Genomic DNA, 7,113 nt, shown 5'->3' on the forward strand with positions numbered 1-7,113 from the left:
CTTTCCTTCCCTTCCCTTCCTTCCTTACCCTCCCTCCCTCCCTCCCTCCTCCACCTCACCTGTATCCCCCAGGCGAAATTCGACTCGACTTTCCCTCCCTTCCCTTCCTTCCTTACCCTCCCTCCCTCCCTCCCTCCTCCACCTCATCTGTATCCCCCAGGCGAAATTCGACTCGACTTTCCCTCCCTTCCCTTCCTTCCTTACCCTCCCTCCCTCCCTCCTCCACCTCACCTGTATCCCCCAGGCGAAATTCGACTCGACTTTCCCTCCCTTCCCTTCCTTCCTTACCCTCCCTCCCTCCCTCCCTCCTCCACCTCATCTGTATCCCCCAGGCGAAATTCGACTCGACTTTCCCTCCCTTCCCTTCCTTCCTTCCTTACCCTCCCTCTCTTTTCCAACTCACCTGTATCCCCCAGGCGAAATTCGACTCGACTTTCCCTCCCTTCCCTTCCTTCCTTACCCTCCCTCCCTCCCTCCTCCACCTCACCTGTATCCCCCAGGCGAAATTCGACTCGACTTTCCCTCCCTTCCCTTCCTTCCTTACCCTCCCTCCCTCCCTCCTCCTCCACCTCATCTGTATCCCCCAGGCGAAATTCGACTCGACTTTCCCTCCCTTCCCTTCCTTCCTTACCCTCCCTCCCTCTCTCCTCCACCTCACCTGTATCCCCCAGGCGAAATTCGACTCGACTTTCCCTCCCTTCCCTTCCTTCTTACCCTCCCTCCCTCTCTCCTCCACCTCACCTGTATCCCCCAGGCGAAATTCGACTCGACTTTCCCTCCCTTCCCTTCCTTCCTTACCCTCCCTCCCTCCCTCCTCCACCTCACCTGTATCCCCCAGGCGAAATTCGACTCGACTTTCCCTCCCTTCCCTTCCTTCCTTACCCTCCCTCCCTCCCTCCTCCACCTCACCTGTATCCCCCAGGCGAAATTCGACTCGACTTTCCCTCCCTGCCCTTCCTTCCTTACCCTCCCTCCTTCTCTCCTCCAACTCACCTGTATCCCCCAGGCGAAATTCGACTCGACTTTCCCTCCCTTCCCTTCCTTCCTTACCCTCCCTCCCTCTCTCCTCCACCTCACCTGTATCCCCCAGGCGAAATTCGAGTCGACTTTCCCTCCCTTCCCTTCCTTCCTTACCCTCCCTCCCTCTCTCCTCCACCTCACCTGTATCCCCCAGGCGAAATTCGAGTCGACTTTCCCTCCCTTCCCTTCCTTCCTTACCCTCCCTCCCTCCCTCCCTCCTCCACCTCACCTGTATCCCCCAGGCGAAATTCGACTCGACTTTCCCTCCCTTCCTTCCTTCCTTACCCTCCCTCCCTCCCTCCCTCCCTCCTCCACCTCATCTGTATCCCCCAGGCGAAATTCGACTCGACTTTCCCTCCCTTCCCTTCCTTCCTTACCCTCCCTCCCTCCCTCCTCCACCTCACCTGTATCCCCCAGGCGAAATTCGACTCGACTTTCCCTCCCTTCCCTTCCTTCCTTACCCTCCCTCCTTCTCTCCTCCAACTCACCTGTATCCCCCAGGCGAAATTCGACTCGACTTTCCCTCCCTTCCCTTCCTTCCTTACCCTCCCTCCCTCTCTCCTCCACCTCACCTGTATCCCCCAGGCGAAATTCGACTCGACTTTCCCTCCCTTCCCTTCCTTCCTTACCCTCCCTTCCTCCCTCCTCCACCTCACCTGTATCCCCCAGGCGAAATTCGACTCGACTTTCCCTCCCTTCCCTTCCTTCCTTACCCTCCCTCCCTCCCTCCCTCCTCCACCTCATCTGTATCCCCCAGGCGAAATTCGACTCGACTTTCCCTCCCTTCCCTTCCTTCCTTCCTTACCCTCCCTCTCTTTTCCAACTCACCTGTATCCCCCAGGCGAAATTCGACTCGACTTTCCCTCCCTTCCCTTCCTTCCTTACCCTCCCTCCCTCCCTCCTCCACCTCACCTGTATCCCCCAGGCGAAATTCGACTCGACCAGCTCCTCGAGGGAATTCAGCGTCGGCGAGAGCGTCGGCAGAGTGAACGAGGCAGTCAACATGGCCACGTAGGATGTCAGCGTCACGAGGGAGAAGATGATCCACGTTGCCACCAGCATCCTCGGGCCGCTGCCAACACTCCATCGCGCGCTCTGGCTGCATCGCGTCGAGGGGGGTTGGCAGGGGTTTGGCAGGGACCAGAAGGGGTTGGAAGGGGTTGGGAAGGGTTGGACGGGGTTGGAAGGGGTTGGCAAAGAGGGAGGAGAGGAAAAGAATAGATTAATGTGGGGTGAGTCAATAGAGGACAGTGGAAAAAGAGAGAGAGAGAGAGAGAGAGAGAGAGAGAGAGAGAGAGAGAGAGAGAGAGAGAGAGAGAGAGAGAGAGAGAGAGAGAGAGAGAGAGAGAGAGAGAGAGAGAGAGAGAGAGAGAGAGAGAGAGAGAGAGAGAGAGAGAGAGAGAGAGAGAGAGAGAGAGAGAGAGAGAGAGAGAGAGAGAGAGAGAGAGAGAGAGAGAGAGAGAGAGAGAGAGAGAGAGAGAGAGAGAGAGAGAGAGAGAGAGAGAGAGAAAGGAACATTTCAGTGCGCAATACCCCTGATGAAATATGAAAAAAAAAAATGGAGAAACACAAAAGAAGGAAAGACACACACACGCAAGCAAGCAAGCATCATACAAAAACATGCAAAAGCGACAGAAGTAAAAGAACTTCAAAGGTCTCACGAAAACCAGCCTTTATCATCTCATCAGGTGGATCTTTTCACACCTATATAAGCCTAACATTAAGTAGGTCAGTATTACACGCGGAGTGAATGAATCTTTTCGCAGAGCCTTGGACCTGATACGTCAGCACGCGTTTCGAAATGTTGTAAATGGGGTTAAGTACGGTGGGAGATATGACTGCCGGTAATGTAAAGGCACAGCATCTATGAATGTGCACATATATTATCCATACATATGGATAAGAAAAAGTGTGTATATGAATATATATATATATATATATATATATATATATATATATATATATACATATATATATGTATACACATACACACACACACACAAGTATATGTGTGTATGTGTGTGCGATTTACAACAAGCATCTTAATCTTAATAAGCCAAAAAAGACCAAGTAATGCTCATCCAAGTCCCACTCGAACGCACGAGAGACAAGCGCCGTAGATGAGGAGGACCGCGCGGGAGAAGGAGGGAGACCCGGCCTGTTCCTCCAGCCGAGTTCTGGCGCCCCTCTCCCCCGCATTCTCCTCGCCCTCCCCCTTCTGGTCCTCGAGCCTGCAGCTGAGGAAGTAGAGGGGGCCCATGAGCACGAGGACGACCGCGAAGCCAAGCCACACCTGCGTCAGGAGAAGGGTAGGAATTTGTGATGGTTGTGCTACGGGTTCTTCTTTTTACAATCCTTCTTGATATTATTCTTATTTTCATTTATATATTTATCACTATTCCTTTCTTGACATGTTTTCATTCGTATTCTTATTATGTGCACTGTATTTCATGTATTTTTTTATTCCGTGCGAACATTATGGAACAAAGTATTTTGACACGGTAGAAATCCCCATACACACACACACACACACACACACATACACACACACACACATATATATATATATATATATATATATATATATATATATATATATATATATCACCATCATCATAGTCATCATTATTATCATTATTATAAGTAATAGAAGGTGATATCATCATCATTTTCATTATTGTTATTATTATCATCATTATTATTATCATTATTATTATTATTATCAGTATTATTATCATCACTATTACTATTATTATCACTATTATTGTTATTATTAATAATATCATTATGATGATAATACTATTATCATCATTATCATTATTGTTACTACTATTATCACTGTCTGTCTGTGTCTCTGGCCATCTATTTGTCTGGTTGTCTGTGTCTCTGACCGGCTATGTGTATGTGTGTGTGAGTGTGCGTGTGTTTTTATGTGTATCTACATGTTTATATGGCTATGTTTCTACCTGATTTTCCGCCTTTCTATCCTTTCCGGGTATCTACGTATCTATCTTTTTATCTTTTTTACTTATCTGTATTTTTTCAAACATAGGACATGTTTTTCTTACGAAATTGAAATTCATAAATTCACACAAAAAGTAACAAATCAGCAAAGGAACTGTGTAACCAAGATGCACATAAGACATAGGATCTGAATTTCTTAATTGATTCCACGGGAACTTTAGTATGAGTAGAAAGGTAATGTCTATGGAGCCAGTAATTGCACAGGTGAATGAGGATCGAGTCCTTGCCAGTAAGGCAGTTATTTTGTGTGTTTGTACATATATATATATATATATATATATATATATATATATATATATATGTATATATATATATATATATATATATATATATATATATATATATTCATATATATATATATATATATTCATATATATATATATATATATATATATATATATGTATGTATGTATGTATGTATGTATGTATGTATGTATGTATGTGTGTATGTATATATATATATATATATATATATATATATATATATATATATATATATATATATGTGTGTGTGTGTGTGTGTGTGTATACATATATATATATATATATATATATATATATATATATATATATATATATATGTGTGTGTGTATATATATATATATATATATATATATATATATATATATATGGCACAGACAGCCAGTCATATAGACGGCCAGAAACACAGACAGACAGACACATAGACGGCCAGAGACACAGACAGCCAAACACATAGACGGCCAGAGACACAGACAGCCAGACACACAGACGGCCAGAGACACAGACAGCCAGACACACAGATGGCCAGAGACACAGACAGCCAGACACACAGACGGCCAGAGACAGAGACAGACAGACACATAGCCGGCTAGAGACAGAGACAGACAGACACATAGCCGGCCAGAGACACAGACAGCCAGACACACAGATGGCCAGAGACACAGACAGCCAGACACACAGACGGCCAGAGACAGAGACAGACAGACACATAGCCGGCCAGAGACAGAGACAGACAGACGACACAAGCCAGACACACAGATGGCCAGAGACACAGACAGCCAGACACACAGATGGCCAGAGACACAGGCAGCCAGACACATAGCCGGTCAGAGACAGACAGCCAGACGCAGACATTCAGGCGGACGCCCGACCTGCGGCTGGAACGGCTTGACGAGCGCGAGGGCCTGGTTGAGGGGGCGGGGCTTGGTGGTGCAGAAGGTGAGCGGGTCGTTGAAGTAGCCGACCGTGTAGTCGATGACGCGCTCGCGGTCGCCCGTGAACGCCACGTTCAGCGAGAAATCGGCCTCGTAGCGCTGCACCGCGCCGATCACGCCTGGGGGCAGCGGGGGAGGAGAAATATGTACTCCTGTGTGTGTGTGTGTGTGTGTGTGTGTGTGTGTGTGTGTGTGTGTGTGTGTGTGTGTGTGTGTGTGTGTGTGTGTGTGTACTTACATAGGTGGGTCTGCATGCATGTAAGTGTGCGTGTGCAATGAGATTCTGTATAGACCGAGGGTTTCCTTTTTTGTGATTTTTCATACAGAAACCAAAATGATAAATTACTTTTTTCTTTCAAAAACTACTCCGTTATCAAACACTCCTGTTTGCATCAAATGATAGCGCCATTTGATGCAAACACACACAAAATCTTTGACACAGAAACATTTCCATAATATCTCTACTCATTACCTTAAATATCCAATGATCCTAGCGACCTCAATACCCTAAATAAATATTCCACACCTGTGTAGTTCCCATCCTCGAGCTTGTATCCCCAGTGGCCGTCCTCAGGTTCCCGCACGGTGTAGGTGAAGTTGAGCAGCGTGGCCATGGCGTTCAGCATGCGGGTATCGACGCAGTCGTGCAGACTCACTCCGCCGTCAGGAAGCTTGTCGTAACAGCTGAACGGCGCGTACTTCATGGTCACTATGCTGAACGTGTGGCCCTGGAAGTCCTGTGAGAGGTGTGTGCTTCTGTGAGGATCAGTGCTTCCCAAACCTTTTTTTCGGTGCCACCCTAAATGCAGTTTTAACGTGGACTAGCGATCCTAAATGTGTGAACATGTAATAAATCCAAAAAAATTCATGTTATAAAACTTGCAAATGTTTATGAGATTATGTTATTCTATTTCTTTTATAGATTTATATTCCTAATATAAGGGCTTTCAATAAATTTGAAACGGGAAAGAAAACAAGTGTTAAAAAACATTTATTTTTACTTGTATAACCAGCTATGGAGTCTTTTATTTATTTCTTAAGACCCTCAGTCGACCCTCAGAAACCCCTCGCGACCCTCACTTCGGTCGCAGCCAAAAGGTTGGCGTGGATCCTCCATGGTAATGACAATGGTAAACGCATGACCTTGTTAATTAGTGTTGATGATAATGATAGTGATGATGATGGTGGTCATGGAGATGATGGTGATGAAACCAATAACAAAAATTAATGAAAAGGAAACGATAATTATTTGAGTTTCAGTTATCCACGTTGAAATATACTTGATATTTTCCATATAAATAAAAGTATTAATAAAGTTTACGAAATGACCGAACCCCTCTGACACTAAGTATGTATCACTCCAGTTACTTCTGGTAAATCCACACGCATCGCCATATGAGCCCAAAACCTTCCAGTTTTTTCTTCATTTCTGATGTTATTTTCTTACCTACGCAGATTATTTCATATATATGACTGTAGTTTTTTCTCTTTGATTATGATAACGTCATTTCACTTTCCTGTAAATGTGTACAAAAGTATTACGTGTTGAACAACTTCCTAATAATCAACTTGCAAAGGTGAGACCATAGATGAAATGAGTCTTATTTTCGGTCATTCTTTCCATTACAGGCAATTTTTACCTTGTACTGCATGGTTATGGGAAACTGAAACTGTAACAAGGAGAAGTACTCATAATAACAGTACCAGTGATAATAACAACAGTTACGAGGACTCCAACACAACCTCACCCACCCCCAACCCCCAACCAAAACCGACAGCCCCCTCACCCTAAAAACATCCGGGTACAAGGACCTCCCAAGCGCGAACCCTTCCCCTGGGACCCAAACCTCCCCAAGGGTGACCTCGGGTCCAC

Source organism: Penaeus chinensis, chromosome 20 (genome assembly GCF_019202785.1).
Source record: "Penaeus chinensis breed Huanghai No. 1 chromosome 20, ASM1920278v2, whole genome shotgun sequence".
In the NCBI taxonomy this organism is placed as follows: Eukaryota; Metazoa; Arthropoda; class Malacostraca; order Decapoda; family Penaeidae; genus Penaeus; species Penaeus chinensis.